The sequence below is a fragment of the Equus quagga genome, chromosome 7 (genome assembly GCF_021613505.1).
Source record: "Equus quagga isolate Etosha38 chromosome 7, UCLA_HA_Equagga_1.0, whole genome shotgun sequence".
NCBI lineage: Eukaryota > Metazoa > Chordata > Mammalia > Perissodactyla > Equidae > Equus > Equus quagga.
Genome location: NC_060273.1, coordinates 76,565,170 through 76,583,078, shown reverse-complemented (window position 1 = coordinate 76,583,078; position 17,909 = coordinate 76,565,170). Strand labels below are relative to the sequence as shown.

Here is a 17,909-nt window from a genome sequence, read left to right as displayed (position 1 = left end):
TCCAATATTTATGCTTCTTTTTCTGTTTTGTCACCACCACTTCCACTAACATGCAAGATCCATAAGGGCTTTGTCTTATTTACCACCATCTCTTCAGTCCTTAGCCCAATCCTAGCCCAAACAGGCACTCAGCAGTTATTTATGGAATGCAGATGCCTGGGCCACATACCCAGAAATTCTGATTCATTTGTCTGGGTTGGGGGCAGGCAAAAGAGGAGTTAATTAATTTGAATTTTATTTTTTTTACCATAAGCACATTTTTCAGCCATGTTATACCTGGTGCAATCCCCAGGTGATCCTAGTTTTAGACAGAGTTGAGAACCCCTGACCCAGAGAATGGAAATCTCTCTAGCATCTTGCTACCCAAAGTGAGGTCCTTGGACCAGCAGCATATGCATCACCCACGTGCTTGTTGGAATTGCAGCATCTCAGGCCCCACCACAGACTTAGAGAACCAGAATCTGCAGTTTAACAAGATGCCCCAGGTGACTCGTATGCATACTAAATTTGAGAAGCACTGACTAGCAGAAATACAGAATTTCTGAGGAGTAAATGCTTTGAATTTGGCAGGTCGAGTTTGCTCTATCCGCAGGATCTCAAGAGGCATGTCCCTCAGACAGTTGGAAATGTGGTTCTGAAGCCACAGAAATAGAGCTCAAGAGAAAGTAAGTAAACGCTCATGAAAGGTTGGAGTCCAGGGGCTTGGAGAGCGAGCTCATCAGTGGAGAGAAGAGAAGACAGAATTAGTGGACTGTGGGGGAGCCCCAGTATGGGAGAGAGAAGGGGAGCTGAGAGGAAGCAGTGAGAAAAGATAGAGACTGATAAGTGATACTTACAGAAGTCAAAGCAGGAGAGGAGGTCAGGAAAGGACCAACCCAATGTATCAGATTTGCGAAAAAGTCAAGGGACATAAAGACCAAGAAATGCCCGTGGAGTTGTGCCCCCAGGGATGGGTGGAGCGGGGAGGAAAGGCCTGAGTTAATAATGAGGCATTGGAGGCAGCCTGTCCACACCACCCCCCCAGGAAGAACTGTGGTCGCAGCAAAAGAAAAACCATGTCTTGATGGAGTAAGAATGGAGAGAAGCTTTTCTCAAATGAGAGACCTGAGAATGTTTGTCAACAAGAAGAAACCTGCAGAGAAAGGGACTGAATAGATTGAAGATCAAAGGAGAATTGAATCACTAAGACCTGGTCTTGGAGGCGGTAGGAGAGAATGAGATGAAGAACGCAGACTCGATTATATATGTCTGTTAATGCATAGCCTGACCTGGAAGGTACAGAGAAAAAGATCAGGCTTGCCTTCGGGGAAGGAAGCTGGGTGACGAGGGGAGGCAGGGGCCCCCTTCTTTTTTATTTTTCATAACGTTTCTCTCTCCTCCTCCGAGGCAACCACTGCGATGAACTGTGTGTGTGTGTCTAACGAACATCTTCAGTGCACTCGGTACGTACGGTTCTGCAATTTGCTTTTCTTCACTCAACATTATATCTGAGATCAGTCCATCCCAATACATTATCTGTAACATTTGCCATATAACTACAAATATTATATGTTATACAACAAGCGATATATAAGTAACTTCTATAAGGAAGTTCTAATCTGACCAAGAGCCTGCATTCCATTTGCAAATATTCCCTAGGGATGGACATTTATTTTCTTTTCAGTCTTTCACTATCATCCAGATGGCTCCTGTGAACACTCTTGCACATGGAGAGATGTGTTTTTACTGTATGCTCTTTTGAACTTTCCGAATTTTTCATATTATGCATTTTTAACAGGTGTTTTAAATAAGAAAAATTAGGTTTTTTTCTTTAAAAACCCTCAGATTAGTGTTTCTCAAAGTGTGACCCAAGGAACACCAAAATCAGAACTACTTGGGAGATTTGTTATAAAATGCAGATTCCTGGGCCCCACCTGAGACCTGCTGCATCTGCATTGTCATACACCCTGGGTAATTCTTAGGTCTCCTCCAGTTTGGGAAGCACCAGAAAAACAGGTGGTTCCTCGGAGAAGGGAAAGGGTGTGGGGGTGAGGGCAGACACATGCTGGAGGAAGGGGTGTGCAGGGGGAGGGTTGGAGAGTAATGATTGATAGCGCCCCTGTGCCAGGCACCGTGCAAAGGTATGCCATTTAGACTAGAAAGGAGAGGGAATCTGTGGGGATTTATCAAGACAATATATGAAAAATGTTCAAAAGGCCAGGATGGGGGAATGTGGTGTTTAAAAAGTCTGTGTAGTCCACTACTTACTTAGTGGCTGTGTGCCTTTGGGATGTCACGTAACCTCTCTGAGCTCTAGTTTCCTCGTCTGCAAAATGATGATAGGAATACTACCCACCTCAGAGGAATTTGGTGAAGATCAAATGACTTAAGGTGCATAGCCTGCTTAACCCAGAACTCAAAACTTCTTACGTGGCCAGGAGATGCAGACAACGGTGCTGATAATAATGCTTGTAAGTGTTATTGTTCAACCTCCTTTATATCTCACACATACGCGTTTTATAATTTGGTTCCTAGCCTCATTATCTGAAATGCTAACAGAGGTTTATAGTAACTGGATATTGCTTTAATATCACATTATTGATAGACATCTTAAATATGTAGCCCTCGGTCATTCTATTCTCATGGGAAAATATGATCAGCACATATAATCAACTACAAATACAGGTTCTAGAGGTGTATTAAAGTGGAAAATGGGGATTTCCTGTGTTGTTGGCAGTGGGGTCTGAGTCAGAACAGTAGTTATGAACTATAAGTATAAATATATAGCTTACCACACATATGCTCATTCCCAGCATGCACACAGCCCGAATTATCCCCACTGAGGAGCTGAGTGTGTTAAGGGGAGGGGTGGTGGTAACGCAGCAGTGTCCACACCTCCTTCCCATGAACGCCTTGGGGGCAGGGCCAATGGCTCCGCGAGGCAAGGGGCCAGAGGTCAAAGGGAAGCTGCCACGAGGAGTGGGGATCAGCCTGTGGACGGAGGAACACGTAAAGGTAACCCAGAGGCACCCAGGGTCTTTCCTCCCTGAATCTCAGCCCACTTCCTTTCTGTGACTTGCCTCAGCCCACAGGAGCCCGAATCTACCTCCGCATCTGAGGGGAGTGGGCAAGACCCCTGGCTCTGAGTTCACACACAACGAGATCTGAGGCCCAGCTCCGCCTCTTAGGAGCTGTGTCACTTGACCTTTTTTAAAATTAATGGGCTTTATTGTTTTAGAGCAGTTTTAAGTTCATGGTAAAATTAAGAGGAAGGTACCGAGATTTCCCACATATGCCCTGCCCCCACACCTGCACAGCCTCCCCCATTATCAGCATCCCCACCTGAATGATACGTTTGTTACAACTGATGAACCTACAGTGACACGTCATCATCACCCTAAGTCCGTGCTTTACCTTACAGCGCACTCCGTTGTACGTGCTATGGGTCTGGGCAAATGTCCAATGACATGTGTCCACCACTGTAGTATCAGTCACAATCGTTTCCCTGCCCTGAAAATCCTCCGTGCTCCACCTAGTCATTCCTCCCTCCTCCACCACTAACCCCCAGCAACCACTGATCTTTCTACCGTCTCCATAGTTTTTCCCTTTCCAGAATGTCATAGAGCTGGAATCATACAGTATGTAGCCTCTTCAGATTGGCTTCTTTCACTAAGTAATATGCATTTAAGGTTCCTCCATGTCTTTCCCTGGCTTGATAGCGCATTTCTTTTTAGCACTGAATCTATTCCATCATGTGAACATGGAACCTTTTTTCAGCCTCAGTCTCCTGGGCTGTAATAGAGGGAAAATGGGGAGCATCGACTTGGGGGGGATTCGTAATAATGATAAGTGCTGGGTACCAGGCACTCCGTTAAATGCCTCTTTGCGCACTTCCTCATCTAGTCCTTGCTGAACCCTGAGACCCAGGCATTGTGAACACCCCATCTTACAGGTGAAGAAACTGCAGCCGAGGGGCATTAAGTAATTACTCCAGGCCACAGGTCCCAGAAGGGATCGGTCTGGGATTCGAACCCAGACATTCTGACTCCAGGTCTTAGTATCGGGGCTCTAACCTCCCGGGAAGGTTCTCAACGGTGTTTGGCACATAGCAAAAACATGTCACCAAATGAGACCTATTATTACTGTTAATATTTCTGAAGTAGAGCCATTTAAACCGTAAGGTCACAATTCTTTTTTTAATGAGAAATACGAGGCACCAGGATGTTCAGAAATCACCAAAGCTACACGGCGATTGGGTTGTAGAAGCAGAGAAAAGCCGTGAGTGATGGAGGCACTCAGCTGATTGACTTTGAGGCTGGCATTTATTGAGCATGCATAGATAGGGGTCCCCTTCAATGCTACTGCAACCCATTTTAGGAAACAGGAGTACCCCGCGAGCCCCAGCCTACTCTCCATCCCTGAAGCTTCTCCTGTGTTGTCTGTCCCCAGCCTGGCTCCCTGCTCCCCATCTCAGCCCGTGGGCCAGTGTTTGCAGCCCGGGCACGTGTTACACAGAGCAGCCGGGGAGCCCCTGGTCTGTCAGTGTTTGGCCCAAGGAGTGGGGGCCTTGCAGCTGGCTGCTGCCCCCCCTCGTCATCCTGGTGGCAGGATGCACCGGTTCCCGGGCAGGCAGCCTCGGCCTGGGCACACCTGCTCACTCCCTGTCCACTCCACTTCCTTCTGCCCTAGATTTCCAGACAGAGTCAAAAATGGGTTCGCATCAAATAAGATTTGTTTTCTTTCAGTGTAATTTTCCATTTATAGACAGCCTTCTCTCGGGAGGCCCTGTCGTCCTCCTCTGTCTCGGCCTTTTCTGGGTATTTGGGATAAACTCTTAGTGGTTGTTTTTGAGTCCTGTGGTCAGCAGCCCAGCTGGTCATTCATTCAGAATGTCTCCAGAAGGCCAGCGGTTACTCTTAGAGGAGTTTATGCTAATTTCTGTGGCCTCCGAGACCTCCATGGAACTGTGCCCACACAGCCAATGTGAAGCGTTAGAAAGAAATATTCTGGCCTGGGTCAGAAGGGTCCTCATCCCTAGACTCACCCTGGTGAGATGATGAGGATGATGGTCACAACAGTAATAACTGGTACTTCAGCGCCCTCCTCTAAGTGCCAAAGGGATTCATTTCTTCCTACGAGTCAGGTGCTGCTCAGATCCCCTTGACAGAGAGAGGAAATAGCTCACAGAAGTGAGGGTCACGGCTGACCAGCCCTACGTGGGATCCAGCCCTGCTAACTTTTCTGTTGCAGGCACTCCTACTCTCCCCCTCCAGCCCTATGCAGCCACAGTTCATTTGCACATGCTCTTCTGCCTGCCTGGACCACTGTTCCCTCCCCTCTATGGCTAATTCTCCCTGACCCATCTTTCAGATCTCAATTACGACTTCTTCAAGGATGCCCCACAGGACCCCCCTGGCCAGATGGCTCATCAAACCTCAGATGGCGCCTTCTGTCTCTCCTCCAGGGCACTGATCAGAACTTAAATTCTACTTTTATTTATGCAATTTTCTGATTAACGTCTAGTTCTCCCTCCAGACCATAACTCCGTGAGAGCACAGGCTTGAAAGTGCTGCCTTGTACATAATTCTGTCATTGCATTTTCCATGCCGGACTGAAAGGATTTGTTTATTCATCTGTCTCATCCCTTGGTCTGTGAATTTCCTGAGGGTGGCATCCAGGTCTTTTTCTAACACAGTACTCAGCTCAATAAATATTTGATGAGTTGAACTGAATGAACTGGATTTAAATGAACAGGGCACCTGAAAATTCAGAAGTTTTGATGGAGCGAACCCATAAAACACAATTGCTCAGAATCACCCCTTGGAAATATGAAGTGATTTTAGAGAGGTTAGCTTTTTTAAAAAGCCAAGTTCACTTATAATTTGGATAGCAGAACAGAAGGATCCATGACTTTCCCAAAGAAGCATCAAATTATGGTTATAAATCTCAGAGAAGTGAGGAAGAAAGGATGTCTGCTTCTCCGAGGTTCATCTGAAGTTTAGTAAAAGCATAAATAACTAGAGGAATCTCATTGGAAGTCGTGTTGGCATCTGTGTCCCTCCAGCCCTTGGCCTTGCGTCATTTCCTTATCTCTCTTGGATGACCCCGCCTGGCTCATTCTTCAGTGCTGTTATGGCGGTCTTTGACTCCACAATTGTTGTGGTCTGGTTGTAGGAAGCAGCCCCCTCTTTGGGAATGCCCCTTGTGGGGCTAATGGATAAAAGAAAGAGAAAAGGGGGCTTCTCTCCCACCCAGAGGATGAGCAGGGCAAGGGGTGAGCCATGGGTTACGGCCTGGTGCCCACCCAGCAGGGTTTATGAAGATGATGCCAGGTAACCACAGGCTGCCACATCCAAACAGGGCCTGGCCTCAGCTCTGCCCACCTCGGCTCCAAGCAAAACAGGCAATTATTTGGAAAAGCTGTTTTCTTTCATCCTGCCTCCTCCTTCCTATCATAACAGATTATGAGCATGTTCCTTGAGGATTGAATAGCCCCTTTTGAAACGGTATAAAGAAGGCATTTCTGAGTAGAGAAGATTAACCTAGTTAAATTTAATAGTTGTAGCACCTGATAGATTAACAGGTAATTTGAAAGAACATTGTTAGGGCTCCAGTAACCCATTATGATGCTCTCAGATTTCCAAGCGTTTGCAATAAAAACACCACCTAGTTATCAGACAGGATTGATTAAAGTGACACTACCCTTGTCTTGTCCTCCATTGTGAACCTGCTCCTGGCATGCTCCCTGGCCTGTAGTATGTGCTCAGCAAAATTTGTTACATGACTACAGGAAATATAAGGCTGCCATAAGGTTCTCACAACTTTCTAGAGTGGGACAGAAAACTTAACATATTTTGCTCAATACATTGGGTAATGACACATAAACTGTTTGCCAACCTCCTCTGGCTTCAAGACCCAGCTCCCACTTATCCAAAATTACGAATGTATTCCTGACAGTTAGCAAACTTAAGCAGAACCCCAAAGGCTTAACTCAGATCTAAGGAGGGTATTTTTTAAAAATATTAACCAAGGAATCATTTTTAAAGAGGAGACATAGTCCTATGTCACCTGAAAATATAGCACAAATGTTGAAAGAGAACGTCTTGGGGTTTCGGTAGCAGAAACTCAAAGATGTGTTGAAGTTAGAACTGAAGCAGCTTTACAAACACTGAAAATCAGACTTGTCTGGCCCTTGGTGGGGGGGGCCCGGGCTGGTGCATAGAAGCCCAGGGCCAGCAGAGGGCGCTCTGAGCTAAGGGTGCCGGCAGATGATGCAATCGAAGGCCCTCGGAGGGCTGTCTATGCTTCATCTTCGTTTTTTCTGCAGGTTTTTGTGTTCTCTGTAGGAATGAAGGAGGGTTTCCCTGCTCTGTGCCAAAGAAAGATCTTCTGAAAATATAAGTAAACTGATGATTTCACAGATTAAATACCAAATGCCAGGAGTATAATCATGTTAAAAAAAATTTTTTTTTAATGGCCTTCCATCTTTGGTCTCCCTGCTATCTGTGAACAAATTTCCCACACCATGACTCCTTTAACATGTTTCATCGGGCCCTTGGGAATCAGTATCTTCTTCAAAGATTGACTGGAGGCCCAGAAGATGGATGATCAAAGCAGGAAGGGTGGAAGTAAAACTGTTTCTCTCTGAGAGTTATTTGTATTTGTTTCATGTTTATCAAGTTAATGGATAAGAGGCCCCTATCCATAAAAACGGTCCTACCCATGATGTCTTGATTAAAAAGAAAGCTGTCTATTCATCAGCTTGGGATACTTTAAAGCCTTGTTTTCAATTTCTAAGCTTCCTTGAAAATACATCTTTTTCCCTGCACTTTTCATTCCCAGGCCCTGAGGGAAGAGCAGATAGATTTGACGAGTCCTTCAAGGAAACAGCACACTGTGTGCAGACTCTGTGAGTGGCAAGTCCAGTATTAAGGATTTGTCCTACGGAAGGCCCCCAACCAGTGCCCAGAGATCAATGCCATGAGGGGCGTGGCTGCACTGTGGGCAGTAGCAAGAATTTAGAAAGCATGTTGCATTGATAATGGAATGGTAAATTATACAGCCCACAATTACTGGGAAGCCATGAAAAAAGAGCTGGACATGTATGTACATAGATGAGTAGGAAAAAAAGGAAGCCCTAGAAAAACGTGTGGAATTATCCCACAACTGATTGTAAAAATTGTATGTGTGTGTGTAGATATATAGAAACTTCAAAAAATGATTACCTCTGGAGAGTGGGATGGAGTGGGTAAAAATACATAGCAGGTCTTTTTCTAATTTAAGTGAAAAAATAACACTTTTAAAGCTCTCTGTAAAGAGGGAAAGAATGCTGTCGACATAATCTTTCCCTTCAGCCCCTAACTTGCTAAATCCCTTCCACCTGAAGAATCCTTCCCACCGCCACCCTGGGGCCCTCTTGCTCCGGCCTGCTCTCACCTTCCCGCATGGTGAGCTTCCCAAAGAAAGTCAGTGCCTCCAGCAACTCTCAGTCATCCCCAGCCCTCTGGAGTCCTCTTTCTACCAAAACTGCCCTTGGAAAAGCTCCCCCATGATCTCTTCTCAAACCAGGGTTGCAAACTTGTGACCCATGAGCCAGATGTGACCTGAGGCTAAATGGCTTGCGAGAGCCACACAGTGGTTGTGGTCGTTCTTAATTGATTCCACATTTACCAAGTGGGAGATTTCGCCTAGAACTCCTGCTGTCTGGCTGCTCTTTAACCACCAGAAGATCTGGTCCATTGCACCCAGCTTCCTGCATGGCTGGAGTTAAAGGTCAGCCTGACCCAGGGTCTCCAACATTTTCTTGTGGACTCTCCTGCCCCCGTGGGCAGTAGAGCTCTTAATCCCATTCTAGACCATTCTCTTCTTTCTGGTTTCCACAATAGTGCTGGCTTCTGGATCTTCTTTCTCTTTCACTGCCCTTGTTCAGCATCCTCTGCTGGCTTCTTTTCCTTTAGCTGCCCTTTACGGTCCAGCATCCTTCGGGGGTCTGACCTAGGTGTTCTCTTTTAACAATGTCTGTGCTCTCCTTGTCTCCCTGGGTACCCTCGTCTGCCTCGGGTTCCACCCATGTCTCCAAAATCCCCAACTGCCTCTAACTTAATTGAGGACAGTACATGGTTACAAAGTAACCCAAACTACAAACCTTGGTCATACTCCCTTCTCCTCACTACCCATAGGCATCTCCTAATGATTCGACCTAAATGTTCCTTACATTTTCATTCTTTTTCTTTCCTACCATCAATGGCTTGGGTCAGGCCAGCAAAATCTTGACCCCTATCCAAGGTAATTGCTTCTAATTTTTCTCTCAGTAGCTTATTCCTGTTACCTCATCCACAGTATCTCCAGCCCTGTCCTCCCAAACCGCAAATCTGATCGTGCCTCATACTTCCTCAGAGATCCTCGGTTATTCTTCACTGCATGCAGGCCAAAGTCTAGATATCTTAGGTTGGCATTCAATGCTCTTTATAACCTGGTTCCAACCTTTATTCATTCAGGCAACAAACTGAGCACCCACTATATGTCAGGCCTTGGAGATACTTTTGTGAAAAAAGTAAGTCATGGTCCCTGCCCTTATGAGACCACATTGTACCTGGGACTTTACAGACAAAACACACACACACGTGAATTAAAGGTCAAAGAAAGAAAAATTCAGTATCAAGGAACCAAGACAGAGAATAAAGAGTAAAGTCAACTTTAGAATAAATGGTCAAGCATGACTCCTTGAGGAGGTGACCTTTAAGCTGAAACCTGAAGGAAGAGAGGGTGCAGATATCTGGGGATGGCTTATTCCAGGCAAAATCCCTCCTTCTCATTGCTAGCCTCTCTTCATCCCTTTCCCTATCTACTCTGTACTCCACTCATGTTGAACTATCATCTACTACCTATATACATTGTACTCTGGAGGTGCTTCTTCCCCAACTGGGAACTTCTCAAAGGGAGGAACTGCCTTGTTTGTTTGGCTCTCCAGTGCCTGGCACATAGTAGGTTCCATAATCATGAGATGAAAACTGGATGGGTGGATGGGTGAGTGGGTGGGTGGGTGGATGGATGGATGGATGGATGGATGGATGGATGGTTGGATAAATGGATGAGTGGATGGATGGATGAGTGGATGGATGGATGTTATAGATGGGTGTGGGTGGATGAATGGATAGATGGGTGGGTTGGTAGATGGATGAGTGGGTGGAAGTACACATTCTTTGAGCTGAGCTGGGTCTGGTCTTTTGGGAACAGTTACATAAACAAAGCTGAGGCCTTGAGGTTGCTGGAGTTGGCTTGTGCAGGGAGAAGAGTAGCTGAACAGAGTTCTCACTCGGGTTCTCTACCACTTTGGTTACATGTCATTTTCTATTTAACCTTCCTTAATATTGTGAAATGAGCAAGTATTTTGTTTTTACAAATAACAAACAGTAACACTTTAAAATGTTTCTTCAATAAACAGTTCTTAACCCGATCTCGCTTCCATTCTGAGGGAAATTTTTAGGCAGAAAAATGAGAGGCACTATACACAGTGCTAAGTGTCCAGCCTCTGCAGCTAGATCCCTGTGTTCAAATATTGGTCCAACTTACCCAGAGTGGATGCTAGGAAACCTCACCAAGTCCCTGGTTTCTTTATCTTTAAAATATGATTAATAACGGTGGCTACTTTCAGAGGTTTGCTGGGAGGATTCAGTGACACACATAAGAGTTAGCACAGCATCTGAAGCAAAGGAAGGGCTCAAACCCAGGAGACGCCACTGTGAGAGGAGTGACGTTTCTTTAGCCTGGCCCGTCCAAATGCCTCCAAAAGCCTCTAAAGAATCATAGCCAAAGATGACAAAGGATGTGCACTTTGAGCTGTTTTTCTGGTTGAAGGGGAGAAATTCTCTTGCCCAGACGTTCCTTGACCCCAGAGCAGGCCCCTGGAAGCAGCCACAGACACAGCAACACTGTCAGGTTTAGGTCAGATTCTAACCACGTCCCTCCCCCTCACCAATGTCCTGAGCTGGGTTAGTTCACTGCTGAGCTAACCAGACATAAACCGGCCCAGGGGGCAGGGCCCCCAGTGTTCTCACATGACATGACTGTAGTTGCTCTTCGCTTGTCTGTAATCTGGGCTCCCTCATGGGGCTCACCCATTAGGTAGCTGAAAACAGCTTCGGTCTCATCCAGTGTAAGAATTTAAACAATCCTGTTAGCTAATGCTCGGCCCTTAAGTTTCCTCCATCTTCGGCTGCCCTCCCTGCTCCTCTCAGAAGTATCGTTCAGCTGTCAGAGGAGTGAGGGTCAGTGACTCAGCGTCTCACTGGAAGAGTGGAGATGCTCACTCAGGGGCCTCTGGGCCTGAGGTCTCGGTGTGGAGCCCTTTGCCTGCCCTGTAACTGCCCACCTTCTGCCTTTAGGGCTCAAGTTAAGGTCCTGGTCTCTCCTGGCTTGGTGAGAGCCCAGGGCGGCTCCTTGGCTGACTAGCTCTTAGAAGTGGGATTCTTGGGTCCTGTGATAACTCTATGGATCGTGGCCCCTCGAGGTCTCTGCCTTCCTGCCCAGGAGGTCTGCCTTTGGCCCCACTGTAGGGTCCCCCCTCTACGGCCTCCGGCTCTCATCTCAGCATTCACATCACGTAGGAACAGCAGGAGATCCAGAGTGCAAACTATACCCACTTGCCATTGGATCACACCCGTCAACACTTTCAACTCTCCAGGCCTCCCCATGTTGCAGGGCCCGCCGCCCTACCCTCAGGGTTCCTCTCAACTCACTGGGATATTTCCAAAGCCAAAGCCACCTCCACCCCCCTACACACACACACACACACACACACACACACACAATCTTATTTTCCAGCGCCGTCTTTGGGTCTAACTCCCAGTGGCAGATGAGCATCCCCCAACACAGTGGCAGAAGCTCCACTGTCTGTCTGCTTGCCAGGCCTAGCCCTCACTGTGCTAAAGGGGAGCTCAGGCAATTTTGCAAATCTCCTCACAAGTCTTGGCAGTTAAGCAGACTGTCCTGTATATTCTGTGTTCCCTTTTCCTTCTCTGGCTCTGGGCAACAGTCCTCCTGACCCAGCTTCTGGGAAGAGAGGCTCCAATTGGAACATGGTTGAAAGGCAGCAGGATGGGGTAAGAGGGGTCAAAATACATTGCTTCATATTTGCAAAATATTCTCCCTCAAAATATTCTCACAACAATTCCTCCTCCAGGGCTGCCATAGCTAATAGAGTCAACGTCCTTCAAGGCACTTTTCTTTGCTGCATTCTTAGTTATGTTCATTCAGCAACTGTTACTGAGCATCTATGACATGCAGGCTCTGTGCTGGGAACCCCATCAGTAGTTGCCTCACAAACGTCGTACAGATAGTCTCATCTCCACACAAAAGGATGCTCAACATCATTAGCCATCAGGGAAATGCAGATTAAAACCACAGTGGGATAGCATTCCACATCTACTAGGACAGCTATACTCAAAAGATGGATAATAACAAGTGTTGGCAAGGATGTGGGGAAATTGGAGCCCTCGTACATTGCTGGTGGCAATGTAAAATTGGTACAGCCACTTTGGAAAACAGTTGTTAGTTCCTCAAATGGTTACCATATGACCCAATAATCCCACTTCTAAGGATGTACTCGAGAGAAATGAGAACATACATTCATACAAAAACATGTACACTAATGTTCATAGCAGCATTATTCTTTATAGCCAAAAATTGGAAACAACCCAAATGTCCATCAAATGAAGAATGGATAAACAAAATGTGGTATGTCCATACAATGGAATATTACTCAGCTATGAAGAGGAATGAAGTACTGATAACACGCTACAACATGGATGAAACTTGGAAACATTGTGCTAAGTGAAAGAAGCTGGTCACAAATACTATTTATTATATGATTCATTTACATGAAATGTCCAGAATAGGCAAATCCACAGAGACAAAAAGTAGATTAGTAGTTGCAAGGGGCTGGAGGAGAAGGGCATAGAGAGTGTCTGCTTAATGGATGTAGGGTTTTTTGAACATGACTGAAATTAGTGGCAATTGCGCAACTTTGTGAATATAGTAAAACCACCGAATTGTACACTTTAAATGGGTAAGTTGTGTGATGTGTAAATTATATCTCAAGAAAGCTGTTAAGAAATGTTCTCATCTCATTCTCTGACTCCTTCCCAGTTTCTTAGTTCTCCTAGGATGAATATGAATTCAACTTTCAGTCATTTCAAGACTTTCTCCAACACACTTATTAGAGTCCAACACTAGGTGGCTAGACACCAATTTAATGATTTTTAAGCAATCATTTTCCATTAGAAGTTCAGCTCCAAGACAGCAGAGACTTGTTTTATTCATTGTTATATCTGCCATGCTTAACACAGGGCCTGCCCCATGGTAGGGCCTCAATAAATACTTGTTGAGGAATGGATGGCTTCATGGAGCTCCCGTCCCAAATGGACGCAAACGCCCAGCAAAGACTGCTAGTCCTTCCTTCACTCAGCACATGTTTACTGTGGCCTCGTGGTGTATGGAGGCAATGAATGAAGGACACTTGTCTCTGCCCTGGGGGAACTTGGAGCAAAGGAAACTTGTACTGTGCAGGTTGATCAGAGACTTTGATCAAACACTGAAAACAGATATATCTAACATTCAGTAAAGGTTTACACACGTTGAAAGTGGAAATTTTGTTAAAGTTCCCCTTAGTGGGCCTTTGTGGGAGGTTAGGCTGAGTTCACAGTCATGCAAAGAAAAAGAAGAGAGATTCTGAAGGACAGAGGATGAGTAAAAAGAAGGTTAATCAGGAAAAAAAAGAAAATGGGCATTGTCCAATAGAACAATTTACAAGTTGTGATTTCAACTTCTGGTTGAAGTGGGGAGTAATATCAGGAATGGGGAAAATGCCAAGTACCATCCTTCATCTCCAGTGTTGGGAAGTCTTTGAAAAGTGATGTGAAGGGAAAGGGTGAGGCAGTGGCTGGAAGGGGAGGGAACAAGGGTTTTCAAACAGATGGGGAAGATTTCATTAAAGGACAACTGCCTTCTTCACTATGGAAAATTATGGAAAGAATAGCCAAGAGGTCAAGTCAGAGGGCAAGACTATATAAGATGATGACACAAGTGGGGAATCCAAGAGGCCAGCTGTAGATGCACAGCCCACGATGGGTGACAGAGGCCTTGGGGTCAAAAATTAAAGCAAGAAAACTTGTCCAGTTGTCTTGTCCCACACATGCAATCCCCTCATTTTGCCTCTCTTTTGCCCACATTTTCATTTTAACATGCAGGGATTCTAGAAAATTTTTAAGAAGAAGGAGGTGTGAAATAGGGTTAGGAAGTGATTAAGACATGAATAAGACTCTTGAACAAGGCAGGGTGAGGCCAAAGAGTTCAGACACTTGGAAAGATGGGAGGAGACAAGGAAGATGTGGGAAGAATAAAGTTCAGGGTCAAGGATGACTCTGCAAAATCTGGCACAAATCACCAAGTGGAGTTTGAGAAAAGAGAGAAATAGGTCAGAGAAAGACCCTGGACTGAGGAGGCTTAGGAACTAGAAGATAAAGGGGCAGAGCTGCAAGGATCTTCCTAAAGGGGTCACCTGACCTCACAACCAGAGTTCCGGGGAGCTTGAGACTCAGAGGGAGCCCAGGCACAGATAAGCCTGAGAAGAGGAATGGGGCAAGGTGTTTTTGTTTCTTTTCTTTTCTTTTGTTTGGTGAGGAAGATTGTCTCTGAGCTAACATTTAATTCCAATCTTTCACTTTTTGCTTGAGGAAGATTGTCACTGAGCTAACATCCATGCCCATCTTCCTCTGTTTTGTATGCGGGACACTGCCACAGCATGGCTTGATGAGTGGTGTGTAGGACTACACCTGGGATCCAAACCGGTGAACCCCTGGCCTCTAAGGCAGAGAGTGAAAACTTAACCACTATGCCATGGGGCTAGCCCCAAGGTTTTCCTTTTTTTGACGTCAGTTGCCTCCATTGTGTGTTTGGTTTGCCCAGCCAGCTGCCCACCAGAAGGAACAAATGACAAAGTTGGTGCATCTCCTTCAGAGGCAATGTGACGTGGTAGTTAAGGACAGGAATTTTGGCACAGGAAGTTGCCAAGGACAAATCCAGGCTCTGCAGCTCCCCAGCTCTGTGTCACTGACCCTGGGCACAAGCTCCACTGTTCTATGCCCTGTGTCCTCATCTGTAATAGCAGGAGTGATAAGGAAGGGCTATTGTTGGAATGAAATGAGGTTGCAGAGGCAAAGCTCCTAGCACACTGTGGCACTTAAAATATTTCACCAAGCTTCAGACGCAGTTTTCTTTCGGTATTTTTGTATCTCTAAAATCAAGATGTGCAGCATTTTTTTCTTAGTGGTATGTAAAATGATGGTGTATCTTAGAATTTATGGCGTCTTAGATTTGATAAAATATGGAAGCGTAGACATTCCATAAGTGGAAATTAGGGTGTTTTGAGGTGGTTCTGCCTGTGCTAGATTCACAACTCTGTCCACATGCAAAGTGTTCTTTCTCTTGAGGCTGGTTGAGCCAGGCCCTGCCAAGGTCAAGTCTTGACTCAGATACTACTGGCCATGAGACCGGGGCTAGGCGACATACCCTCTCTGAAGCTCAGTTTCCCCTCCTCTACAACAGGGATAACAATAGCACCTTCACTCACAATAGGGTTATTGTGAGAATAGAATCAACTAAACATATGTAAAATGCTTACTTAGCACAGTGCTATATTGTATAAGTATTAACTAAGGATAATGATGATGATGATGATACAAATAAATAACATTACCTTACATAACAAGATTACATTTTCTAAAAGTTGTTATTATTATTATTCCTGAGACATCTCCAGAACCCCACCCAACACAAAACATTCATCTGACTCTCAGTGGGAAGGGATCTTAGACCCAATCGGCCCTCATGCTCTGGGATGGTGTCTAGGACTGCAGCCTCCCACTCCCTCACATGAACCCCTCTCCTCCCCTCTCCCCATCTCCCACTCCCCACTCTGCCACCCTCCTTTCTGAGCCAGCTTTCCGTCTGCCCAGCACTTCCCTCCTCGGGACTTTGGGCCCTTCTGGACACATTACTTCAGGAACTGTTTAACTTGGAAAGAGGGCTGGCTCACACCACGCCCCCCCCCCCCCCCCCCCCCCCCAAAACCCTGGCTGGGGTTTTCTCCAGCAATTAATGACCCAAGACCTCCCCCAACAAGGCTCTTCTCTGTCCCTTCATCTTCCTGTCTCCTCTTGTGCCCTTGCTCACCTCACCCAGCGATCTGCCTCTGTCCTTGCTGGAACGACACCCCCTGAACACGCGGTGACCTAGATGCAAATGGCATGTTTTCCTCAAAACCTCTGACCTCTACCTGATGAGTCTTGTATATCAAAATCAATTAAGCTTTATGTTTATAACTTTAATAACGCACACACCCAGTGTCTCCCGACATCTTCAGATCCCCTCTGGCTTTTCGCTCAAAGCTCTCCGTGGTCCTGAGAGCACTGCCAGCCTTCCTTTCCAGACACCACACACCGGCTCTTCCTCTGGGCAGGCTGCAGGAGCTCCCAGGGAGACAGGCTTGGCCAACTCCTTTTTAAGTCCTAATCTTTTTCCTCATTTCATGAGCACTGAAGATGGAGCTAATGACTTTTTCTCAGGTTGGCTCCCTGGCAAACCTTTCTCTGTGGAGGTGAGACCCACCTCCTGTGATCTGCTTTGTTCTGCCTGCCTCACTGCATCAACCCCAGGGTCACAAAAACCCAGACACTCGTCCGATTGAATTCCAGGGTCACAGAGCCACTCCAGCATGGCATTTGATAAAAGTCTCAGGCTTTGTCAGTGAAACAGCCACCGAGTCAGCCTCGAGGTTTGGTTATTGTGGGGTTGGATCCGGAGCAGCATCGTAGCTCTGCCCCTCGGGGAAGCTGTGGGATGAGAACTCTTCACTGGGCTTGTAACACAACGGAATGACTCTCATGGTCTAAGGAGCAGGTCACAAAAGTCCCAGCTTCTCAGAACTTGTTTCTGCTCACTTAAAAATTTTAAGAACACAATGCCATGTGCTGGATGGGGTGGGGTGTAAGATTTCCCAAAATGCAGCAGCTGCATGGCATCACTGAATCACAGAGTAGAAAGCATGGTGTGTTAGACAAGACTCCTGACATTTACTTATTTATTGGTCTGTCCATCTGCCCATCTGTGTATCCTCTGCCATGTTTAGATAATAACATATGGCATTTAAGCCAGGATATAGAGGACCGCGCCGCCTATAAAGATGTCTACACCACAGCAAGATGAGCCAAACTCCAGCCAAGTGAAGAAATAAAGCGAGGAAAGGCCACCCACCTTGTAGTCCCTCCCAGGCCGTGCAGAGAGGCAGTAGGGAGGCAGGGTGGGCGTTCTCCCATTGCCAAATGTCCCACACTACAGATGTTCTCTTTGGGGGGTTCTGAGAGGTCAGAGTGTCTTACGCTGTCAGGCTTTAGAAGTTGGGCTGCGCTCCTCCAGGCTGTCCGGGGTGAGCCTGCCTCGTCATGCCCAGGAAGGCATGGAGGAAGTGCCCTAGCAGCCTGGTGGTGGCTGTCTGTATACAGACCTCTGGGCAAGCTGCTCTTTGCCTTTCCCAATCTTCCCGTCCCAGCTCTCCCCGCTGGCCCCGCTCCTACGGGCTTGGGATGCCACAGAGGTCCTGCCTGCCCGAGCTCACAAAGGCAGCTCTGTCTGGAGCTGAGTAGGGCAGGCCTACGGGGGAGGGTCTGGGCCCACACTGCTCCCCTTCCTTAAGGAAACAGACAGGTCCCGGGCAGTGAGGGGGGAGACTGTTCCTCTGGTTAAATGTCTCCTCGCAGGCTCAGGCGGACAGGCAGTGGCTATGTGTGAAAGGAAAGTTCTCTGCTTTGGCGACCTGGTCCACAGGGCTGTGTGATGCGGGCATGTCACCACCCAAGTCAACTCAAATTAAATCA

At 46.5% G+C, this 17,909-nt stretch overlaps 1 protein-coding gene across 5 annotated transcripts in view; it reads right to left on the bottom strand.

Moving 5' to 3' along the window:
* The window catches only part of FGF1 (fibroblast growth factor 1), a 95,821-nt gene that overhangs the window by 49,812 nt on the left and 28,100 nt on the right, over window positions 1-17,909 (bottom strand). Inside the window, exon 1 of one of the 5 annotated variants that reach the window (XM_046666748.1) lies at window positions 17,290-17,720. The exons of the other annotated variants lie outside the window; for them this stretch is intronic. The gene's annotated coding sequence lies outside the window, so the exon portion shown is untranslated. Of the gene's footprint in view, window positions 1-17,289; window positions 17,721-17,909 lie in introns of those variants that run through there. 5 annotated transcript variants of the gene reach the window in all.